We start from the raw sequence: 9,942 nt of genomic DNA on the forward strand, positions 1-9,942 counted from the left end.
ATGAATTAATTATTTAAACAAATTGCAATTGTAATTAGTTGACACAATACTTAAACAGTGCATGTTTATTCTTCTAAGGTAGCTGAAGGTTAAATTAGCAATGTATCTAACAATATTATTGCCTTGCATAACTTGCAAGATAATTGTGATTAAATTGTTTCAAGGTAGGGATATCTTGTTACTTCACAAAGTCTTTTATATGCTTATTAGATTTAATTAATCGCTTGAATTGACATAGGGATATGCAAGAGATTGGTTCAATTTAATGAGTATGTATGTACAATAGCATGTTTGTTTGCTAGAATCTGTTTAGTCAGTTGAATTGACATAGAGATATGTCAAGAGATGAATGGATTTTTGTATGTAAAATTGTTCATAAGTTAGAAAATTACCAGGTTGCTGTGAATTTATTCGTAACAGTGTAAACATGAGTTTAGTAATTCTAAGTTTAAAAAATATAATTAATCCAACACAAGTATGTTACATTGATTAAATCTTATTTGAAATCGTGCACTAGAACTCTTTTGTTTTATTTAAATCATTTACTTAAGTTTTTAAATAGTTTTTGCCCATCTTCTAAAACCAAATTATTTTTACTTCACCAAAGTGTTTTACAATTAATTTCATAAATAATTCTTTTTATAGTCCCTGTGGGTACGATAACTCGACATTTACTTGTCACTTTATTACTTGTTGCGATTGTGTACACTTGCACATTTTTCCGTCATTCCAAGTTTTTGGCACCGTTGCTGGGGACTGTTTCAAAAAGTCATTATTTGTGAATTTGTTAGTTTTACATTTTGGTTTATTTTTCTGTTTAATTTTTAACTTAATTAATTTTTCTTTGATAATTTCAGGTGTTTATGAGTATTGACCAGATTATTGACTTACTCCCTGTAGACCCTGAGATTGAACGAACTTTTCGACAGCGAAGAAGACAAGCGAACCAGAGAAGGACTGAAGGAATGAATTTAAAGAATATGAATTAAGGAAATGGAGCAAACCTTGCTCAAAATCCTATCCTTATTGCTGACGATAGGGATAGAGCCTTAAGACAATATGATGTGCTAGTATTTAATGATCTTAATCCGGGCATTAGGAGACCTGAAATTGAGGCACAACAATTTGAGCTAAAGCCAGTCATGTTCCACATGCTTCAGACAGTGGGCCAATTCAGTGGAATGCCTACCAAAGATCCTCATCTTCATTTAAGACTATTTATGGAGGTGAGCGACTCTTTCAAATTAGTTGTAGTTATCGAAGATACATTACGGTTGAAGCTGTTCCCGTACTCAAAGGGACAGAGCTCGAGCCTGGTTGAATTCATTGCCACCAAACTCAATTTTTACATTGCAAGAGTTACCTGAAAGATTCCTCATGAAGTATTTCCCGCCTAGTAAGAATGCTAAGTTGAGGAACGAGATCACTGCCTTCCAACAAATGGATGATGAATCCTTGTATGAGGCATGGGAACGATACAAAGAACTACTAAGGAAATGCCCTCATCACGAAATCTCACACTGCATCCAACTTGAGACATTATATAATGGTCTCAATGCTCACACGAGGATGGTAGTGGACGCTTCTGCTAATGGCGCTCTCCTTTCTAAGTCTTATAATGAGGCTTACGAAATCATTGAGAGGATCGCCAGTAACAATTATCAATGGTCGACCAATCGAGCCGCGTCAGGAAAATGAGTCACTGGAATACATGAAGTGGACGCTCTCACTTCACTTGCATCTCTGGTATCTTTAATATCCTCAATGCTTAAGAATCTTACCGCTAATGGGTCTAACAATTTTACAGCCCAACCGCCTCACCAATTTGAGAGTATAGCCTGTGTTTATTGTGGGGAAGAACATTTGTTCGAAGAATGTCCATCAAACCCCGAATCTGTATATTACATGAGTAACCAGAACCAAAATTGAGGAAGGCAAGGACTGTAATCCAACTTCTACAACCCATCATGGTGAAACTGTAATATCCTGATTTTGGGCCTAGTCGGAATAGTGGTTTCGTGACCACAAAATCTGAGATAGAAATAATTATTTTATGATTATTTTGAGGTCTATGATATGATTGCATGATTGTGTGAAAATTTTGTGAAGAAATTTTATGCATAAAGTGCTTAAATTGAAATTAGGGACTAAATCGAATAATTTGCAAAACTTGCATTCTAGAAGTTTCTAGTATGAAATTGTTTTGAAATATTAATTAGGAGGTCTTAAATAGAATTTTACCAATTTCTAAGTCTATGGACAAAAATTGGACATGGATGGAATTTTTGGAAAGTTTAGTAGTAAGGGTATTTTGGTCATTTAGGGGTAAAATGAATTAAAATACAAAATTAAAAGCCAATTTTGCTCATCTTCTACCCCATGGCCGAATTTAGCAAGGAGAAACCATGGCTAGGGTTTTTCAAGCTTCCAAGCTCGATTGTAAGTCCGTTCTAGCCTCGTTTTTAATGATTTTTACGTTTTTGGAGTCCCGGTAGCTCGATTTAGCTTATGCTAGCAATAATTTAACCTAGGGTTTATATTTGGAAAAATACCCATAGGTGAAATTTGTGTATTTTGGTGTTTTATGATAGAATATGAGGTTTTAAATTATGTTAGACAACTTGTGCTACTCGGTTTTAAGTGAAAACGAGCAAAAGGGCTTAATCGGTAAAAATACCTAATAGTCATAAGTACATGTTAGAGTGAGAATTTGATGTTGCCATAGAAGGGAAAAATGATCAGCATGTCATAACACATAAGAAAATAGGCTAAATTTTAATTTACGAGCTTTGGGGAAAAAGTGTAAATATGCAAAAGTTTAGGGGCAAAATTGTAATTTTTCCAAATTATGATTTTGGGTCAATTTGAAATATGTGAGTCCTAATTAGACTATATTTTAAATGATAGAGCAAGGAAAACTGAAATTCGGACTAAAATGAGGAAAATACCAAGTTGTGGACGAAATGGTAAAAGTAGCCATTTTCGCATATGAGGTAAGTTCATATGTAAATGTTGGTAACATAGTTATTATTTTAAATGTTTTTATGTTATTTAAATGATATGATTATTATTATGAAATATTATACTCGTGATAATTGTTTGATAATATGTCAAATTATATGATATACTTGGAAAATGTGAAATACTACCGAGTATCGGTATCGACATTCCGTAGAAGATGGTTGAGACACATGATTGTGAAAAAGGTCCCGTTGAACCTTAGGAATGGATTAGGATACAAGTGACATATCACTGGGATATTTGGGCATCCGAACTCGTTGAGTTGAGTCCAAGTTCGTGAGATGTAACTAGGCATCCGAACTCGTTGAGTTGAGTCCGAGTTCACTCATGGATGCGAACGCCTGAGCTCGTTGAGTTGAGTCCGAGTTCACTTATGGGCGGGTTACATGGTAGCTTGGCTACATATGTGGCACTTATGTGCAAACTTTCCATGTATCCGAATTATATTTCGATGTGTTCAACGGGTAAAGTTCTACTGAAATGGAGGAATACTCAAGATGAAAGAGACGTATTGGTAAGTGTTGTGAAATGGGTACTTTGAACAGGTATGTACTTAACCCTCGGTTGAAAAATCGATATAACAACAATATGGTAATATGATAAATGAAAATGTGATATGAATGTCTTGGTGATGATTATGCAAATGATGTTTTATGTTTGCTTATAATGTTATGTTACTTACTATTTTCATGTGAACTTATTAAGCATTTATGCTTACTCCCTCCTTTTCATTCCTTGTAGTATTGACAAGCCAGCTCGGAAATCGGGAACGGTCGGAGGCTCGCTCACACTATCCGTATACCATCTTGGCATAATGGCTTGTATATTTTGAGTATGTCATGTATAGCATTATAATCATTTTGTATATATGGTCTTATGATATGGTTATTGAGTGGTATGGAAATGCTTGGTAATGATTAGCCATTGGAATGGCTAATCATGATCATATTTGGTGTTATGTATGTCAAATTTCTAGCTAATCCATGGAAACCATGAAATAGGTAAAATTTACCATAAAATAGATTCAGACAGCAGTAGTGACGTGAATTTGAAAAATCACTAAAAATAGTAGAAATGAAATTAAATAATGAATAAGTTATGGAATCGAATCTTGATGAGTCTATTTTCATATGGAAGAAGCGAAACAGGTATATGAGCTATATTTTATGAGATGTTTAAATTTTTGTGAAATAGGGCCAGAGCAATTTTCGGATCCCCTGTTCTGACTTTGGAAATTCACCATAAATTTTACAAAGATAATTAGAAGTCATGCTTTATATTTAAAGATTCCTTATTGAGTCTAGTTTTATTAGAGACAAACGGAATAGTCATTGAAGCTCTGTACAGGGAGATATCTGATTCGTAATACATAGAGGTCAGAGTAGTTGAACCCTAAAACAGGGGAGACTTTAACTAATAAACTGTACTAATTGGCCTGACCAAAAATTCTAGAAAAAAATTAGTAGATAGATATATGAGTCTAGTTTCAGGAAACATTTAAAGAATTGGATTTCGAGTTTCCTAACTTGAGATATGATTTTTAAAGCGACTGTGATGCAGTTAGCCAGCTTGTCTGGAAATTTTAAAATGAATTGTATGAGCTGTTTAATTAATGAATTAAGTCCGTTAACACCTCGTGTTCGACTCCGGCAACGGTCTCGGGTACGGGGCGTTACAGAAACCATCTGAATTTTTCCTAGATTAACCAAGGGGCTGGAACTAATAACAACTACGCTCAATTTAGACCGACTCAGCCGCCTAGTTTTTCCCAACAAGCTTAGAAACCAGCTCAGGCTAAATCATCCAATAGCTTAGAGAATTTATTAAAGGCATACATGGCAAAAAATGATGCCACTCTAAGGAATTTGGAGAATCAAGTGGGGCAGCTAGCTACTGAACTTAGGAATCGACTACAAGGTGCTTTACCTAGTGATACGGAGAATCCAAGAAATCTGGGGAAGGAACATTGTAAAGCGTTGACATTGAGGAGCGGAAAGACAGTAGAGCCCAACACTATTGAAGCTGAAAGGAGCTAGCTGATGCTCAAGACTCAGAGGACGTTCAACCGAGTGTTGAAATTCCAGTTACATAAGAACTAGAATCTGCAAAACCTGACAAGGTAATTCCAGAACCAACTAATTCTGATCAACTAACAATTTTGTTAGATGCAGAATTGCCACAGAAAATGAATCAACCAGTTCTAGTAAAGAAACCTCAACCACCCTACCCTCAAAGACTTCAGAAGCAGAAGCAGGAAATCCAATTCAAGAAATTCCTAGACGTACTCAAGCAACTTCATATCAACATCCTATTGGTTGAAGCACTTGAACAAATGCCGAACTACGTCAAGTTTATGAAGAATATCCTGTCCAAAAAACAAAGACTTGGAGAATTTGAGACGGTAGCTCTGACGAAGGAATGCATCGCATATCTTCAAGACGAACTACCCCCAAAGCTAAAGGATCCTGGATGTTTTACCATACCTTGCAACATTGGAGCATCATATTGTGGTAAGGTATTATGTGACTTAGGTGCGAGTATTAACTTGATGCCTATGTCAATATTTAGAAAGTTGGGGATAGGTGAAGTTAGACCTACTATAGTTACACTTCAACTAGCAGATCGATCCTTAGCACATCCAGAAGGAAAAATCGAGGAATTGGTATGTGTAGATAAATTTATCTTTCCTGCTAATTTTGTTATCCTATACTTTTAAGCAGACAAAAAAGTGCCCATTATCCTAAGAAGACCGTTCTTAGCAACCGGAAGGACCCCTATAGATGTGCAGAAGGGCGAACTTACGATGCATGTTCAGGATGATCAGGTAACATTTAATGTTTTTAAGTCTATGCGATTTCCTGACACAATTGATGATTGTTCTGCAGTATCTGATTTAGAGGATTTAATAGTGGAAAAGGAGCTCAACTATGTTGAAGATCCATTTGAAAAATTCTGACATCAGATCCTCTAAATGATGAAGACGAGGATGAATATTTAACTTTGTTAGAAGCTAATCAAAGGGGGTTTAATCCGAAATCCGGTTTGAATCTTTGGAGTTAGAGAAAAGGGAGTATGCCCAACCAAAAGCGTCAATCGAGGAGCCACCTAAGTTAGAACTGAAGGTACTACCCTCACATTTAAAATATGTTTATTTAGGTAATGCTTCTACTTTTCCTGTGATTGTTTTAGTAGAATTAACTACTGAGCAAGAAGAGAAACTCATCTTGGTGTTGAAACAATTCAAGAAGGCTATCGGATGGACCATAGCCGATATCCGTGGTATTAGTCCATCTGTATGCATGCACAAGATTATCCTAGAATATGGCAAAAAAGGGATGATTGATGGACAATGAAGACTAAACCCTATCATGAAAGACGTGGTGAAAAAGGAGATTATCAAGTGGTTAGATGTGGGTATCATTTATCCCATCTCAGACAGTTCATAGGTAAGTCCGATCTAGTGCGTGCCAAAGAAGAAAGATATCACAGTCATAGAGAACGAGAATAACGAGTTGATACCAACTAGAACAGTTACGGGATGGAGGATTTGCATCGATTACCGGAAGCTGAACAAGGCGACTAAGAAAGATCATTTTCCTTTGTCGTTCTTGGTCCAGATGTTGGATCGACTCGCTGGGTGAGCTATTAACTATTTTCTCGATGGATAATCGAGGTATAATCAGATTACAGTAGCACCAGAAGATCAGCACAAGACAACGTTCACCTGCCCGTACGGTACATTAGCATTTAGACGCATGCCATTTGGTTTATGTAATGCACCTGCTACATTTCAAAGATGTATGATGTCTATTTTTACTAACATGGTTGAAAAGTACTTGGAAGTTTTTATGGATGACTTTTTCAGTGTTTGGAGATACTTACGATGATTGCTTAGCCAATCTAGCTAAGGTACTAAGACGATATAAAGAAACAAACCTAGTACTTAACTGGGAAAAGTGCTATTTCATGGTACGAGAAGAGATTGTTCTAGGGCATCGAATAACGAGACATGGAATTGAGGTAGATAAAGCAAAGGTAGATGTTATCGAGAAAATCCTACCTCTGACATCTGTAAAGTGTGTTAGAAGCTTCTTGGGTCACGCTAGGTTTTATCGAAGATTTATCAAGGACTTCTCCAAAATTGCTAAACCTTTATTCAAATTATTGGAGAACGACACGACGTTCAAGTTCGATGATGAATGCTTAAAGGCTTTCAAGCATTTGAAGAGTCGATTAGTTACGGCACCCATAATTTTCACACCAGATTGGGATCTACCATTTGAATTAATCTGTGATGCAAGCGATTTCGCGATAGGAGCTATCATGGGCCAACGAAGGAACAAAGTTTTTCATCCCATCTACTATGCAAGCCAGACTCTTACAGGAGCTCAACTGAACTATACGATAACAAATAAAGAGTTACTTGCTATTGTATTTGCTTTTGACAAGTTTTGATCTTACCTTGTAGGTACCAAAGTAACTGTTTATACGGACCACTCGGCAATCAAGTACTTACTTGCCAAGAAAGATGCTAAGCCGAGACTAATCCGGTGGGTGCTTCTACTACAAGAGTTTGATCTAGAAATTCAAGATCGAAAGGGAGTAGAAAACCAAGTAGCAGATCACTTGTCCAGATTGGAGCCTCAAGAAGGGAATTCTCCTATTATACCAATTCAAGAAACGTTTCCAGATGAACACATACTGAAGGTAAGTCATGTCCATAGTACCCCTTAGTTTGCTGATATTGCTAACTACTTAGCTTGTGGTTTGATGCCAATTGATAAGACTTTTCAACAAAGGAGAAAGTTTTTCACGATGTTGTATTATTTCTGGGAAGAGCCATATTTTTTTTAAAAAGTGTGCAGATCATATGATCAGGAGATGTGTAGCAGAAGATGAAGTACAAAAGATTTTATACCATTGTCACTCAGCTCTGAGTGGGGGACACTTCAGAGGTACTTGTACAGTGGCCAAAGTATTACAAGTTGGATTCTTTTAGCCAACAAAATTCAAGGATGCATACGCGTACGCAAAGAGTTGTGACCGATGTCAAAGGGTTGGAACTATCACCAACAGAAATGAGATGCCTCGAACAAACATCATTGAGGTAGAATTGTTCGATGTATGGGGTATTGACTTTCTTGGTCCTTTCCCTCCATCTTTTGGTCACAAGTATATATCGGTAGCTGTAGACTATGTGTCCAAGTGGGTCGAAGCTGAAGCTTATCCAACAAATGATGCTAAAGTTGTAATTAAGTTCTTGCAGAAACACGTGTTCACAAGGTTTGGAACCCCAAGAGCTATCATTAGTTATGAAGGGTCCCACTTTGTGAAAAAGTGGTTAAGATGCTTATCAGACAAGCACGGAGTGAAACACAAGGTTGCAACAGCTTACCATTAGCAGACGAATAGGCAAGCTGAACTGGAAAATAAGGAAATAAAAGGCATACTTGAGAAGGTAGTCTGCCCAAACCGATGTGATTGGTCCAAAAGGTTGGATGATGCTTTATGGGCTTACAGAACAACATATAAGACACTTCTAGGGATGTCACCTTATAGGTTGGTCTTTGGGAAAACATGTCATCTACCTTTAGAGTTAGAGCACAAGGCTTACTGGGCTCTTCAACAACTCAACTTGGATCCTAAGCTTGCTAAGAAGAAACGGATGCTCCAATCCAATGAGCTAGAGGAACTCCAGCTATTCTCCTACGAAAATGCCAAATTACTCAAGGAAAGACTTAAGAAATGGCATGACAAGCACATTCGAGTTCGAGAATTTAATTCCAGACTAAAATTCTTTCCAGTTAAGTTAAAATCACGTTGGTCCGGTGCATTTACGATCCATCGTGTCTATCCATATAGAGTTGTCGAGCTCCAAGGTAAGGGAGGTAATTTTCAAGTTAACGCTTAGCACCTGAAACACTATTGGGGAGATGAGATTGAACGGAATGAAATTTTGTTCATTTTATCGGATGTTTAAAATTCTCCTATGTTCTTTTTTTAATAAATGATTTAGGGTATATTTTTGGGATTAGTATGTTTAAATAAATTCTGTCTAGGAGATTGGAACTTAAGCGGGACCACTTGTGACCCCTTCAATCTTTCCTAGGAATTGATTTTAACATAATTTCCCTAAAAATTATTCTCTAAATAGAGATTTTAATCTTTGATTGTTCAAATAAAAAGGTCAATTTTGACCCGATATTTAAATTGCAACTCAATTTCAAATTTTCATTAAGTCCAGGGACTTAATTGAAGTATTTTTAAAATTTGGTTGCTCTTTTCGTAAATAATAAAAACTAGATGCCTCCTTTTGTAAATATTTTCAAAAGGCTTCTTGTTTTTTAGTTTAAAAAATGATAATTATTAATATATAATTATACCCGTTATAATACATATATTAATTATTATCAATTTTAGGATTTTATTCGATAAGTTTTTAATAAAGATAATAAGATGATAATCTTTAATATATAATTATATCTATTATAATTTATATATTAATCTTTATGAAATTAGCATCGAATTAGGATTAATTTTATTTTATCTCTGTTTAAAATAAATTAAATAGCAATTAATAATTTAATATGGACATATCTAATTATTAAATAGAACTTAGAATTTTTATTAATTAAATTATTTTAAGAATTCTACTCTAATTCCTATTTCTCCCTCTATAAATACCACCCATTTTCCCATTCATCTAACACTTAAAACCCAAAGCACAAAAACACCAAAGTGTTTAAGCCCCTAGCAATAGTAGCACCAAGCAGTCGGCCAGCACACGCCCAGCTCCATCACATGCACATCCAACGCACATAACGCGCGCGTTGCCTTGAGCTGCCCCAGCCTTAGCTCGCTCCACGCCTTCACCCCGCGTGCGATACCTGCCCTCCGCACCATCCTGCGCGCGCCCAGGTC

At 36.2% G+C, this 9,942-nt stretch overlaps 1 non-coding gene across 1 annotated transcript; it reads right to left on the minus strand.

Annotated features, from left to right (window-relative positions):
* Window positions 1-1,407: 1,407 nt before the first annotated feature.
* On the minus strand, window positions 1,408-1,514 carry LOC121204446 (small nucleolar RNA R71). Its single transcript, XR_005899371.1, has one exon. It is a non-coding gene; the product is annotated as a small nucleolar RNA R71 (small nucleolar RNA).
* Between the last annotated feature and the right edge of the window lie 8,428 nt (window positions 1,515-9,942).

Source organism: Gossypium hirsutum, chromosome A07, assembly GCF_007990345.1.
Source record: "Gossypium hirsutum isolate 1008001.06 chromosome A07, Gossypium_hirsutum_v2.1, whole genome shotgun sequence".
In the NCBI taxonomy this organism is placed as follows: domain Eukaryota; kingdom Viridiplantae; phylum Streptophyta; class Magnoliopsida; order Malvales; family Malvaceae; genus Gossypium; species Gossypium hirsutum.